The sequence below is a fragment of the Chiloscyllium plagiosum genome, chromosome 14 (genome assembly GCF_004010195.1).
Source record: "Chiloscyllium plagiosum isolate BGI_BamShark_2017 chromosome 14, ASM401019v2, whole genome shotgun sequence".
Lineage (NCBI taxonomy): Eukaryota > Metazoa > Chordata > Chondrichthyes > Orectolobiformes > Hemiscylliidae > Chiloscyllium > Chiloscyllium plagiosum.
In genome coordinates, this window is record NC_057723.1 from 40186248 (window position 1) to 40202133 (window position 15886).

The 15886-nt window shown below is 40.5% G+C and overlaps 1 protein-coding gene across 2 annotated transcripts in view; it reads left to right on the forward strand.

Annotated features, from left to right (window-relative positions):
• LOC122556662 (pro-neuregulin-2, membrane-bound isoform-like) overlaps nucleotides 1-15886 on the forward strand; it is a 693482-nt gene that overhangs the window by 662943 nt on the left and 14653 nt on the right. The gene's annotated exons all lie outside the window — the stretch shown is intronic.

The following is a 15886-nucleotide window of genomic DNA, read 5'->3' on the forward strand; positions in this document are numbered from 1 at the left end:
AAAGTGCACCACTTCACTTTTCTCCGCATCGAACCTCATCTGGTATTTGTCTGCCCACTCCACCAACTTCTCAATGTTCTTTTGGAATTCAACACTATCCTCCTTGTAGTTCTCAATTCTTCCAAGTTTCCTGTCATCTGCAAAGTTTGAAATTGTCCTCTGTACTCCAAGATCCAGATCATTAATATATATACAGAAAAGCAAGAATGCGAATACTAACCCTTAGGGAACTCCACTAGAAATTTTATTCCAGTCTGAAAAATATCCATTGACCATTACCTATCACTCAGCCAATTTTGTATCCACTTTCATACCATGAAGTATAACTTTCCTCACAGTGTCTGTTCTGTGATACTCTAACAAACAACTTCTGGGAACCATTATGTACTATATCAACAGCATTACTGTCATCAACCCTCTCTATAACATCTTCAAAAATTTCAGCAAGTTAGTTAAAGATTTCTCCTTTAGAAATCTGTGCTTGCTCTTCCTAATCAACTCACGCTTTTTCCATGTGACTCCTAATTCCATCACTAATAATTATTCCTTGAAGTTTCACCACCACTGAATTGGTCTGTAATCATTAGGATCATCCTTACAACTTTTCTTGAGCAAGGTTGTGATGTTAGCAAAGGCTGAAGATTATGGCCAGTGCCTTTACAAATTCTACTGTTCCTTTTAGAAACCCTTGGATGTATCTCATCTGGTCCCAGTGCTTTGTGAACCCGAAATGCCAACAGTCCATCCAAGACTTCTTCCTTATAAATTTGAGCACTTGTAGTGAAATGGTTTCTTCCTCTATAATTATGGCCTGGGCACCATCCTCCTCTTTTATAAATACAGATGCCATGCATTTATTTAACATCTCAACATGTAAATCCCTTTTTTGGTCTCTGATTGGCCCTACTCTTCCTTTAAAACTATCTCTTTCTGTTTATATGTTGGTGTGTGCACAACTTGGTGAAGGTGCTGTGCCAGCAGAGTCACCCTCATATTCCATCAAAAAGGGTGTGCCCACCGAGTTCCAACCCCTTTTGCATCCCAGACCACAGCAACAATGAAACTCATTCAGTTGAGTTCATTCTCATACCTACAAGATGAATGATGAAACAAATCATCTCTGCCTCCCACAGCACCCTTCCAATTTTCAAAAATTGGGAGTCACTTTTGGCTGGCATTTGCCTCTTTTAAAGACATTGCCATGATCTTCTACATCATTGAGCTCAATTTGCAAGCACCAATGGCACGGTGCAAATCACCTTCGACCAGCACTTGAAGCTTAGCGCATTCACTCTGCAGGAATTGCAAATGAACGATGAAATTACTGGAAATTATGTTTAACTGTTTTTTTACCAGTCAGTGACTTAGCCTCCAGCAGACAGGAATCCTGCACCTTCGCCGATCAAACTGACACCGACTCTGCTCACCTTGGCATTGTTGCTGCCATTTCCGGTTTTATTAGCATCTAGTGAATGGCAAGTGCCAGGGGATGCAGACTACTATGGATACCATCAGCATTTGGATCTACCTAGTTGCCAAGTACTCACTCCCCAAGCCCAGAGCTTCCATGCCCACTTTAACGTTACACTATTCCGACAACCCATTTCCACTCATTCTCACAACCCACTATCAATGTGGAGACCCATCACATTGAATTTTGTTTCCAACTGCACTTTCTGTGCCCTCAGCCCTGACATTGTAATATAATGATGGTGACCTGACTCCTCTGTACTCCCCCACTGGAGGCTATGGTGGTGGTCACTGGCAATGAAACTTCCCCCTCCACTGTAGCCTCTCATATGCTTTAATGCAGTTCTGCATTACCCCATTATACCTTGATATTTCCCTCATCCCAATCTACTATCACCCACTGTCCAAGCTTTGACTGCCCCACCCATTTGTGACAATGAGAGTTCTTCAGCCTCTACACTCCATTCCTCTTGCACCCTGCTCAAACGTCAATGCACGAAGCCCTCAGGACTGTATTTGCTATACATCTCTGACCAACATCAATAAGTAGTCCCTCAACAAGATCGACCAGACCCCTCACAGCTGTCATTGCTGCTCCTTGACTGATGATGATGACTCCCTTGACTGTGACTGCCAATAGGCCTGACCATTGCTAAGCCCCTGGACTATGTCCAGACTCTGCCCATGACTGACACAATGGGCACCCTCATGACTGACTACAGACCTCTCTTGACCAGACTGAAAATTAGTCCCACATACTTACTAAAATGGCCAATTGTTTGTAAGAGAGTGCAGCGTGTGAGTCTGTGCATGGGCTGTCATTTGCAGTAGATATTAGATTGATATGTCAGATATTAGATCGATATACTGCAAGATGCAAGCAGGTGCTAACTCAGAAAGTGCTAAGAGATCAAGTGAGCAACCTTGAGTTGCAGCCTGGTCCAAACTGTGGGCTGGGTGCTGTCTCTGCATGCAAAGTCTCCTTGCAGCAGCCTTTCAATGCTAGTTGCCAGAGTGCCATTCAATGCAGATCTGTACTTCATAAGCATCTTGCAGACAAATCAGAGGTGCCATGAGGATCCTGAGTCGCTGGTAAAAATCAGATATCAATGTCCATGGAAGAGGGATGTGTGCAGTCACTAGCCATGGTTCTGAGCTGCTGTTACAGGCAGATAACAGGAAGACATTTTCCACCCAGTGGTAAGCTGACGTCTCCAGGTACTTGCACTGACTTCCATGTGGAGAATTCCCAGAATCGAGCTTACTAAGGGTAGGATAGGAAGTTGCATATTAATAAGGTAAAATCTGTAGTGAATATGGTCGCTGGCAAGCAATAAACCCCTTAATATGTAACTTATCACTCCCTAGCAGAATGTCCCATTGACACCCGGAACATAGTTAAAAGATGCAGTGAGTTATTCCCAGCATTGAGATAGTGCTCGCTGGACTTCTTGCATGATCATGTGACATTGCTCATTGTAGCCTATTTTATCCAGGCCCCTTTACGATAAATGAATGAATGAATGAATGAACGAACAACTGAGTTAATGCCACATACATCTGGAGAGCTACAGTGAAAACTGTTCTGTCACCTCAATCTAGTGCCATTTTGAGGTAAATGGAGTTCCTTTTCATTGGCTAGGGTCATAAATGGAGTTCCTCTTCATTGGCTAGGGTCGTAAACGCGGCTTCAATATTTATGCAAGGTCCCCACTCTGGGCCTACCATAACCAGGAATCCCCACTGCACCATCACTTGATTTCACACTTGCATTCACACTTGCAACTAGACAGAGGGTGCCATAGATAGAGAGCCTTTGTGTGGTGAGACATGTTGCTTGAGTAAGCTGCAACCAGAACTGGTGGTGGGGGGGGGGGGGGGGGGCAGGATAACGCAGGTATCAACTCACAGGAAGTTGAAATTACCCATGGGTTTTGCTGCAGGTCATCAGTAAAGAGTTTGATATGACTGGTGCACAATGAGATACTTAGTACTTCGACAGATCTGTCAGAAAGTCCTTCTGCAATGTTTTTTGATTGATTGATTTATTGCCATGTGTTCTGAGATGCAATGAAAAGCTTTGTTTATGAGCAGTACAAGCAGATCATAGTAAGTGAGGATGTACAGATTAAAAAGAGTTGGGTAGAGGCATACAGGTTACATTGCACAGAGTAGGCGCTAGGTGAGATCAGCTGAGCCTTTGTGATGTGATTGTGGTGACCAACTACAATCCAAAATGCTGGCCTAACCTGAATGAGATGGTGTAATGGCCGATGTCTCGGCTTTCAGCAGCAAAAAGGCACCCAGTGACCAAGTGGAAGGCAGGATTACTGCCATCATGATTGTCTGAACAATGTTGAAAGGGGTATGCAGAGTGTCACAGAATTCAGCAATCTCAGCTGCTTTAAATTACTACCGTGGTTAAGGTACCATCCCAGGAAGTGACGATGGCTCCATGGATCATGAACATGCCTTCCGCTTTCCAGATAACAGCTATCATCCTACCAATCCATCTCGGCTGCTGCCATCAGCATGCCAAGATGGTGTAGTCGAAAGCCATGCCCTCTGAAGTCAATGTCCATCTCCAGTCTTCCTCCTGCTGAAAATAACTCCGTACTGCAACCATCAGGGTAACACAATGGACGCACCTTAGGATGGACAAAGGCTTATGGAAAGCAGACCCTAAATAAAGCACAGTGGTAAATATTGACATTTGTACAGAATAACACAAGCTTGCATTTACAAATTCATTTAAGAATCCTCATTTTGTGGTGGTTTCTACTTATATGCTGTGGCCAAGTGGACTTCCTGTTATTCAACAACAGAGGGAAGGTAACATTGAGAATTAGTTTGAAGTTGCTGGTATCACTGTTTGTTGAGTTGTGATTGGACAACCTAACGAGCGAAGAGTTATCTAGCTGCTTTCTGCCTTTCTCAACAGTGGTTCATCAGAAAGCTATTGTCAAGGCCAACGTTGTGCTGCATGCAACAAGCTGCCATGAAAACGATTCTGCTGAATCCTGCATGGATTGTCTGCAGTGGTCCAGGTAGCAAAAGTATTGTTTCAGCACCTCGTCCTGTCTGACAGCATGCTGAGTGGTGTCAACATGTGCACAGATTGTACACCAGGGTCATAAGCTATGTCCTCATAGCCACTTTCTTACTTGTTGCCATTGCTGAAGTGCTGATGAATGAAGGCATCATGATTGCTATATGGATCTGCATGATCGGCTCTGGTCAGGTGGACATTGAAGACATGGAATTAGTTTTGACTGTGGTATAGGACGGAATTCTCATGCAGCTTTCTCAAAGCAATGTGTGTGCTGTCAATGACACACTGAAACAAATTCCAAACTAGCAGCAGCATCAACATCTTCACTAAAATGTCTCTGACTCTGCTGCCAGTAGCTGTGGAGAGAGTGAGGACTACAGATACTGGGGAGTCAGAGTTGAAAAATTGGAGTTGGAAAAGCACAGCAGATCAGACAGCATCCGAGGAGCAGGAGAGTTTCAGGCATAAGCCCTTCATCAGGAATGCCAGCCAATGTGTACATGTCTGCCATAGATGCCAAAAGTACAGCTGCCAGGAACCATCTTTTGCAACCATTGAGTTTGATTCTGCAGGAGAGATGAATTATTGTTAAGACTTAATTGTTAACCACAATACTAGGGAGTATCCACTTCAACTAAACACTGTTGAACTCACTGACCTTTCAATATTTCAGCTGCTCTGAGGAACAGAGGACTTGGAAGTAGGAGTAGGCCACTGGCCTTTTTGAGTCTCTGCTCCACCATTCAATGTGGCCATGGCTAATCTGACTGTGCTTTCAACATCACTCTACTATCTCCTCACCATCCCACTTGATTTCCTTGTCTCTCAAAAGTCTCTTTTACCCAGCCATGAATAAATTCAATGACCCAACCTCCATAATTTTCTGGGGAAGAGAATTCCATAGACTAACAGCTCTGTGTGGCAAAATAATTTCTGTTCTTCTCTATCTTAGAAGAAAGATTTCTAGGGTGTAGGTTTGCTTGCTGAGCTGTAGGTTGGATATCCAGATGTTTCATTACCTGGCTAGGTAACATCATCAGTGGTGACCTCCAAGTGAAGCAAAGCTGTTATCTCCTGCTTTCTATTTATATGTTTGTCCTGGGTGGGGTTCCTGGGGTTTATGGTGATGTCATTTCCTGTTTGTTTTCTGAGGGGTTGATAGATGGTATCTAGTTCTATGTGTTTGTTTTATGGCGTTGTGGTTGGAGTGGCAGGCCTCTAAACAAACGGAGACAACAGCTTTGCTTCACTTGGAGGTCGCCACTGATGATGTTACCTAGCCAGGTAATGAAACGTCTGGATATCAAACCTACAGCTCAGCGAGCAAACCTACACCCTAAACCTCAACCTGAGCTACAAACCTTACAAAAAGGAAGACTTCTAATTTTTATTATGTCAGATCTACTTCTAGCCTCAGCACAAGGGAAGCATCCTCTCAGTATCCAACCTAGCAAGTTTCCTCAAGACCTTGCATGTTAAAATACGATCATTGTCTTAATCTCCTATGATATAGGCCCAATGTGTTCAGCCTGTCCTCATGGGATAATCTTTTCATCCCAAAACTGAGTTGTGTGAATATTCTCTGCTTTGCTTCTAATATAAATGTATTTCTTTGCAAGTAAGGAAACCAAAACCATAAAGAATGCTCTAGATGTCTCATTAAGACCTTGCACAGCTGCAGTAAAGTTTCCCTAATTTGTATTTCATTTCCCTTGCAATAAACACCAACATTTAATTTGCCCTGCTAATCTTTTGCTGTACTTGCACAGTAACTTTTTGTGATTCATCTACCAGGGCACCTAGATTCCTTTTTAATATGAAGTTCCGTAGGCACTCTTTGTTGAAATGCTACATTGTCTTTCTATTCTACCTCCCAAAATGGACAAGTTCACATTTTCCCACATTAAATTCTATCTGCCAATTTTCCCCAACTCACTTAGCCTTTTATATCCCTTTGTAATCTATTTGCCTTCTCTTTCCAAATTACCTTCTTAGCTACTTTACTGTCACTGACATACATTCGGGTTTTTCCTCTAAATCATTGATAAAGATTGTAAATTGTTGCCAACCCAGCACTGATCCTTATGGTAATGATACTTACTTATGATACTTACAGTCTGCCAAACTGAAATGACTCTTTTATCCACACTTTGTGATTCCTGTTAATTAACTAATCCCATATCTTTGCTGATGTGTTACTGCTTGTGGGAAAAGTTCTTATTGGTGTAGTAACCTTTGATGTGGCACCTTACGAGATGCATTTTGGAAATTCAAGTACAGGTTCCCCTTTATCAATCTTTCTTGTTACTTTCTCAAAGCACTCTTGAGTGCTATTTGCCATTTTCCATTCCATTGGGACTGTTTCTGAATCTAAGAAATTTTGAAATTTTACTGCTTCAATGTGTCAGCCTTTCGATCCAACAGTTTTCTCACTTTTTCATTGGTGGTATTTATTTTAGCTTAAACAAAAAGTTGTCTTAATCAGAAATATTTCAGAAAACCTTTCTGAGGGAGAAATAAACTGAAGAGATTGAGGGACATCATTGGACAGTATCGTCCAGTCTGAGACACTTTTGCGCATTGGCTGAATGGCTAGCACATGATCACATGATGACTGATCAATTAGATAGACACATGTAAAGAACTTGGCAAATCACACACATTAGTGAATAGGTAGTCGATGTCTCCGCTGTTATTTCACGGGGTGAAAGATGTAGATGTCACCCAAGTGGGCATTCGTTCCTTGAGAGCCAGAAGCATTATTCTCACTGTCCCCATGATTCAGTGAAACCTCCCCTCAGGTTTTCCTCCAGACTGTATGAGAACAGTTTCCCATGGAAGACAGCAGAAGGCCCTCCCTTCTGTCCAAAGCTTTTTGATCAACGGACATTTACATGGCAACAGCCACACTTTGGTCTCTACCCACGCTGTCATGGTGAACTCCATCCTGGGGAGTCATTGGAGAGAGCACATTGTATGAACACAGACATATGAGTGGACACTCGCACATTGATTGGAAGCTGCCACCCTCAAGCCTCCCTCAATCATCTTCGAACTTCTCCGAATCAGCCTCAACTTTCACTGTATCACTCTTGCTTACTCATAGTGACTGTCGACCCGAACCCATCAGCCTTCAAAATCTACTATTGACTCTTGAGCTTCCTTCAGCAGAATTGAATTGTGCTGTTATCCTCAACCCTTTGGCAATTTTGCAAGGGGCAGCTTCCTAATTAACCACCATTAGGTGTTCCATCCTTTTAAGGATGGTGTGCTGAATTCTGATGCAGCCAACCCAGTCAGAGGGCGAGGAGCTCTGAAGTTTTGGCAGTTCCACCAGCAGTGAATATTAAAGGCAGAGTAATTTTTTGATGGTCAACTGAAGGCCACATCGTTTGGAGGGCAAGCCCCTCCTAGTGGAGTTGCAGCACTGCCTTCCCTGCCCACACCCCTCTTGCTGGGGCAAGGAGCTTCTGGTTTCAGTGGTCTCCTTAGGCTGTATTTCCATGAAATGGGAGGCATGCTCACCTAGTGGTTATAATTGTATTGCAAGTGTAGAGTTTAGTTACATTTAAAGATCATGAGTGTGGTTAACTATAAATTTTGTGTCAGCAATTTACTTTTTATAACCAATTGTTGATTTCATATCCTGAAATCCCTACAGAAACAGATTTCAGTACTCTTGCAACAACTATGCAGGAAAGCTGTGCTTTTCAAGTTTATGTTAACTGATCAAGAGAATTTTGAGGAAAAGTCTGGAAATTATTGCTACATGCTGCTTGTTTATTAGTGGAATAATAATTAGGTGGTACACTGATAATCTATTGGGTCTGTTTGTTTAAGTTTCACTCTGATTTCTCCCAGTACTTTCATAGTCTAGATCAATCATGATCTAAAATGTAGTTCACAGGTCATTTAATAGCAGGTGCTTTGCGAACTTGCCATGTTTCTGTGTAACACGTCCATGGGGAAGGATTTCATTACAGCCTAGTCAGTTTACATTGGCAGTTCCTATTATAAATATAGACTTGGACATTTATAATGGAAATATGTTTTATAGAAAGTGTGTGGAAATTTAAGATTGTTAACACATTCAATCAATCTCCAGTGAAATTGCACACAGGAAGTCAATATCAGGTGTAACCATCAGGTGAAATGAGAATAGAAGGCAATGGATTATTAGAGTAGAGATGTAGTCCTGTTGCTTTGAAAAAATTTTTTTTATATTGCACAATAAATTCTTAATTCAAAGTGCCAATATAAACTTATCATACTGTAATTACACCCTATTGTTGCTGTTACAGGGGATCAGCTGAAGGGAAGAATGGAGATTTATAATTGCATACTTTATAAATGGGGATATCACGTTTATGTATGTAGTGATTTATATTTTTATATAAAGGAATTTTGCTTGATAATGAACATCATTTTTGTGCTTATGAAAGTACCACATTTTATGTTTTTCTAGAGGGATAGATTTCTGTCAAATCATATGCCATCAATGTTTAGTGTTTGTGCTTCACCTTAGAAATGCCTGGCTATTCTTGATGCACAGATTTATCTTCTGATCATTGATCAGTAATTCAACAGAAATATGTAACAGTGTAGTTATAAAGGATGAATGTGTACTTTTATACATTCTTCCCCTCTAATATTGGATTTGTCTCTACTTAATTTGTTTTTTTTTTTGGAAAATCCATAGGGACCAATTAACTTATGGGTAGAATTTCCCATATCATTCCTAAGTGTGGGAGAAGTGTGTAAGTTGACAACTGACACATTGCCCTCACCGGTGAAATAACTCCCCTGATCACCCATCAGTTAGCTCATTAAGGGCTGACTACTGAGTGAGGGTGAGTACCTTTGCCTCATCACAGCACTAAATGCGGATGTCTCGGCTCACCAGAAACTGACAGGCAATCAGAATTAACCATCATCTGGGTCCAAATGTCTGCTGATTGAAGTTGACTCTTTTGGGGATCCAGTGACCAGAAGGTAAGTTTTTGAGTTTTGAAAAAAAATGTAATTTGTCAAAGCTTTTCATCTTGCACTCATCAGGGCAATTTGCAAGAATATCAATGTAAAGAGAAAGTCACATTTATGAAAAGAGAGTGCCGATTGTTTGGCATGTGGACTCTGATTAGCAAATACAATCAGTATATCTCTCGTGAATCACATCAAATAGCATGTCTCTTGGCTTTTTGCAGCAAACAAGGTACTGACCAATTAACCTGTATTGGTAAAACTCACAACACATGATTAGGCATCACTAACAGGATAATTCTAAGTGTGCAAATAATTATGCTGACAAACAATTTAGGATTGCTAGTCAGATTTAGTGTGCTTCAATAGTGAATACTGGAATTTACATATATTAACACAAAAGACCCTGTTCTATTCAGATAAAAGGAACATGCACTGTGCAAGTCTCAACTGAACAAAATAGGTGACAGTCATTCACTAGTTACCTTCTCAGGGCAATGTCTTGACCAATCAGAAAAGAAAGTCTGCCTGCTCTAAAATTTAAACTAATCTTGGCATTTAAATGACAGTCATCACTAACTGGTGCATTTTGCATGGAAACATCTCTATCAGTCAGAATCCATTTGCCAGTTAATCAGCACTCCCCTGATACAATACAGACATTGTTTTCCCTTCTCATTGGCATTTTTAAGAATTTTCGTGAAGATGCTGCTGAATTCTGACTGCCTGTCAGTTTCTGGTGAACGGTGAAAATCTTTTTAAAAAGTGTTATTTTTCAGCAAAACCCGAGGTAAGTTTTGTTTTATTTCATCTTGTGTGGTGAGCGTTGGGAGGTCATATGCCCAAGAGGTGCAAAGGCAAACTGGCCAAAAATATAAAGGAGGATAGTTAAAGCTTTTTTAGGTATGTGAAAAGAAAAAAAAATGGTTAATACTAAAATTGGGTCCTTGAAAATAGAAACGGTGAATTTATTATGGGTAACAAGGAAATGATAGAAGAGTTGAATAGGTACTTTGGATCTGTCTTCACTGGGGAAGACACAAGCAATCTCCCAGATGTAATAGTGGCTGAAGGACCTAGAGTAATGGATGAACTGAAGGGAATTTATATTCGGCAGGAAATGGTGTTGGATAGACTGTTAGGTCTGAAGGCTGATAAGTCCCTGGGACCTGATGGTCTGCATCCCAGGGTACTTAAGGAAGTGGCTCTAGAAATCGTGGATGCATTGGTGATCACTTTCCAATGTTCTGCAGATTCAGGATCAGTTCCTGCAGATTGGAGAGTAGCTAATGTTGTCCCACTTTTCAAGAAAGAATGAAGAGAGAAAATAGGGAATTATAGATCTGTTAGCCTGACATCAGTGGTGGGAAAGATGCTGGAGTCAATTATAAAGGATGAAATTACGACTCATTTGGAGAGCAGTGACAGGATAGGTCAGAGTCAGCATGGATATACAAAGGGGAAATCGTGCTTGAATAATCTTCTGGAATTTTTTGTGGATGCAACTATGAAGATGGACAACGGAGAGCCAGTGGATGTAGTGTACCTGGACTTTCAGAAAGCTTTGATAAAAGTCCCACATAGGAGATTAGTGAGCAAAGTTAGGGCACATGGTATTGGGGGCAAAATACTGACTTGGATTGAAGATTGACTGGCTGACAGGAAGCAAAGAGTAGTGATAAATGGGTCCCTTTTGGAATGGCAGGCGGTGACAAGTGGGGTACCACACATTTCAGTGCTGGGACTGCAGCTGTTTACAATATACATTTAATGATATAGATGATGATAATAAAAATAATATTAGCAAATTTGCTGATGACACAAAGCTGGATGGCAGGGTGAAATGTGAGGAGGATCTTATGAGAATACAGGGTGACTTGGACAGGCTAGGTGACTGGACGGATGCATGGCAGATGCAGTTTAATGTGGACAAATGTGTGGTTGTTACTATCTAAATGGAGTCAAGTTTGGTAAAGGGAAAGTACAACAAGATCTAGGTGTTCTTGTACATCAGTAAATGAAAGCAAGCATGCAGGTACAGCAGGCTGTGAAGAAAGCTAACGGCATGCTGGCCTTCATAACAAGAGGAATTGAGTATAGGAGCAAAGAGGTCCTTCTGCAGCTGTACAGGGCCCTGGTGAGACTGCACCTGGAGTATTGTGTGCAGTTTTGGTCTCCAAATTTGAGGAAGGACGTTCTGGCTATTAAGGGAGTACAGTGTAGGTTCACGAGGTCAATTCCCGGAATGGCGGGATTATCATAGGTTGAAAGATTGGAGCGACTGGACTTGTATACACTTGAGTTTAGAAAGATGAGAGGGGATCTGATTGAGACGTATAAGATTATTAAAGGATTGGACACTCTGGAGGCAGGAAGCATGTTTCCGCTGATGGGTGAGTCCAGAACCAGAGGAAACAGTTTAAAAATAAGGGGGGAGGCCATTTAGAACAGAGTTGAGAAACTTCTTCACCCAGAGAGTGGTGGATATATGGAATTCTCTGCCCCAGAAGGCATTGGAGGCCAAGAATCTGGATACTTTCAAGAAAGAGATGGATAGAGCTCTTAAAGATTGTGGAATTAAGGGTTATGGGGATAACACCGGAACAAGATACTGATTGTGGATGATCAGCCATGATCATAATGAATGGTGGTGCTGGCTCAAAGGGCCGAATCGCATACTCCTGCACCTATTGTCTATTATCTATTAAGGCCCCCACCCTCCCACCATTTACTTGTTGAAGCAGTGAAAAGGATATGAGTTTCTCTGGAGTCAAGTTGCTCAATTATTTCCCCTTCGCCCCATTTCTCTCACCTGTTCCAACTTAAATTTTCATTCTATCACACTCTAAAGATTGGTTCCATTTACAACCTTATGTCCCGAAAAGGCCATCAGACATTCACTTGGCAACATTCTTATATTTAGTTAAAAGTTTGTGTATCAAGCCCTATTTAAATGCCTAACAACTAAAATCTAGATTGATACTCCAGTTTTTAGCACTGTTTTAAAGATAAGTAGGGATCTTGTCCCTTTTCCCCTTAACTAACATCCTAAGTCAACTTGTCTGGTCTTGATCATTTTGCTGTTTGTGGGAGCTTGCTGTGCACGAATTAGTTTTTTGTATTTCCTACATTACAACTGCAATTATATTTCAAAATTGGCTGTAAAGTATTTTGAAAAGCCAAATTTCATGCAAAACACTACATAAGTTCAAGATTTTGTTTTGGAAGTGTTTAAGATTTTACAAAAGCCATATATAGCAGTCAAAGTTGATATATTGTTGAGACATTGAAATAAAGAAAACCATAACAGAATACTGCAAATTAAAACAGTCAGATAATCTACACTTCATTATTCCCATTGTTAAATTTGTGGGCACCATATTTTCGGTGTTACAGATAGATTACTTAGCAATATTTCAAGAGCTCCTTTCATTTTTTAATCTGAACCTGAAAAACATGGCTGCTCTTCTTCACTCATCATCAGTCCCAAAGACCATTTCCATTCATCACTTGGTACCTTGTCAAATATCTCCGTTTCTCCTGCCTGGATCTCAGAGATTGTCTGATGTCCTCAGTCCATCGATCTGAGGGTAAACTCCGAATGGGTCTCAGACTGACCTGTTGTACTGACTGGTGTGTTCTCTGCTGAACATGATGTTAACTTCTCACCCTGTGCAATATTGCTTGTGTTTCCATGGTGTTGATGAGCAGAGTTTTCACCCATGTTATAAGAAAAATTAACCCAGGAAGTAAACAGAGATGAATTAAAACCAATTTACATAGTGTATTTTCTCTCACCATTTTACCAGCAAATGTTAATAAAACTTGGAATACACACAACTCATATTCACACAGCAAATATGAGTTTTGAGGAATGCATACATACAAAAATGGCCCAGTCTTCTGGCCAGCATTGGAACCTTTTTATCCAATGCTGAACTGTCAAAAAACCATCTATTCACTGTTCTGAATTTTCTGGCCTATTTTCTAATGGGATCCTCCCAAATTCCATTAAAGCAGAGACTCTTAGGAGGGATGCATGGAGAGAATCTGGGCAGAAGCCATGCCCTTTGTTTTTAAATGCTAGCTGCAGTATTCTGGTAAGATTAAATATTCCAGAATTTCTTAGTGCGTTAGTGTAAAAATGCATGGGTATAGGTGTAAGTGAGTAAAATGGTGGGGTGTCTGAGAAACGAAGGCAGTGGGAAGATTGGTGAGGTTGGGTCAGGTTGGATTGTATGGTAGAATAGTGAAGGATTGAGAGGGTGAAGCAGGGTACTGCCAGGGTTGGGGGAGGCTTGGCTCAGAATTGGCTTTGAGGTTGGATCAGATCGTATTCAGTTAGGGAGTTGGGTGGTGTTGGAGATTTGTGGGTGGTGTTGGAGATTTGTGGGAGGTTAGAGGATCAAGGGAAAATCGGGGCATCAAGAGGGGTTTGCGGGTGGAAGGGAGTGCCATGGGAAGAGAATTGGATGGTAAGGAGTTGGGGATGGGTGGGGGCAGGTGGAGTCACTTATACGGCTAAGAGGGTTAGATGAGGTTTTAATTTGTCCAACTTTTCCTGGATAATTATCCAGGTTAATAAGTCAGATCTGACACAAATCTCCTATTCTAACTTCAAATTAGAGATCTTCCTGCAGTATCCCACAGAGCTGGGAAATTGCCCTTCAGAAATTTAAACTGTCTGCACAAGCCTCACAACGTCAGTACATCAGGAATTCCGAAGGGTCTGACTCTGGAGAGTAGACTATCAGTCTATTACCCAATTTCATTTACTGATCAAAAATATAATTAGCCACAATTGGCTTCCCAATTAGCTGTATGTGGTTGGTAGCTTGTGTATTGAACAATACGAATTCAGAAGACTTTGTTCAAAGGAATAGGAAAAAGTGGAAGCTAGGCACTAGCTGATGATACTCAAGTGAAAAGCCAGTGCGGGCACAATGGGTCCTATGGCCTCTTACTAGGCCAAAAAAATTCTGTGATTAAGAATACAGATTCAATTGCTGTTATACAATAATTTTATTGTTAAACTTATTTCCTTTCATAAACTTAGAAAAAAAGAACTGAACAAAGACATGTATTCCTTTCGCATTTCAATTTTGTAGCCCTGCTTCTCTCATTTAATTTACGAAGATTGCTTAATAGTACAGTTTTCTTTTGACTGTGAATGCCTGTCCATGAGCCATTATGCCTCCAGTGATATCACATCAGGTGTGGAATAATCCTGATATTCAGATGTTTTAAGGTTATTCAATATATAAACATATTGACACTGCAGTGTATGTGACAAGAACATGGGAATAAAGACTGAAGAGTTTGTAAACCTTAACCGAAACTCATAGTCTTCAATTCATACTTTGCGATCCATTATTTTGTATGGTAATTTCATAGAGTTTAAAATCAATTTTATTTGAAATTAGGTAAATTTCTATCAAGTTTCTCCTGGACATGTAATGAAACATTCAATATTTCTGTGGATTGTCTGCCAAAAGTTAAGCTGATGAATGGGGAAACTTTATGAAATTTACACACACAGCTTTTGTTTTTTTTTAGTTATCAATAAAGCTATTGTGCCAAAATCTTGTAATATTCTTAACCCACTTCTGTGGTTTCAGCATTATACTATACCAGCTAATAATTTTACAGAGTAATTCCAAGAAAATCTTTCATTATAAATAATTATTTATCTTTGAACAATCATCCTTGGATTCACTAATTAGATAGCTCAGAGAATTTCATGGACATGAAACTGAATCATGGAGGTCAGGACATTGTAAAGAATGTTCTTAAGTCTGTGCTATTCCAACTGACCTTAGTCAATCAATGGATGTAATGCCACAATTAAACCTCTTTTCATTGAGACAAAGAAAGTGCAATTGGATCAGATTGCTGATCTTTGCTGCTGTTGAGTGACTGAACATTAAATAAGGACAGGATCAAGTTCAGTGCCACCTCGCATTATTTCCTGCCTATAATCGCTTTCAAGTCACAGACGTAAATAGTAGGCATTTGGTTAGGAGACTGCAGGGCAATTAAGATCTTCAGAATTGTATCTTCAGATAGCAATGTCTTAAGGAAAAGAGGGAGGGGAGAAAATTGACAAAAAAAGAAACAATAAAAAGTTCAGTGATAAAATATGGATGAGAAGATATTTCTTTTCACCATTGTTGTTGGTCTTTCATATCACAACACACTTATTGCCAATTATAGTATATCAGGCTTATTATTCATGAATAAAATCAAAAACACATTCAAAAAATATCTAGGTTCAATTGGTAGCAGGATTTTCAGCCCTCTTTTAATGCACATTAGTCTATGCAAAAACACAGACTTAATGCCACCTCTGAACTAAACTTGATAAAATCATTAATGCTAACTGTC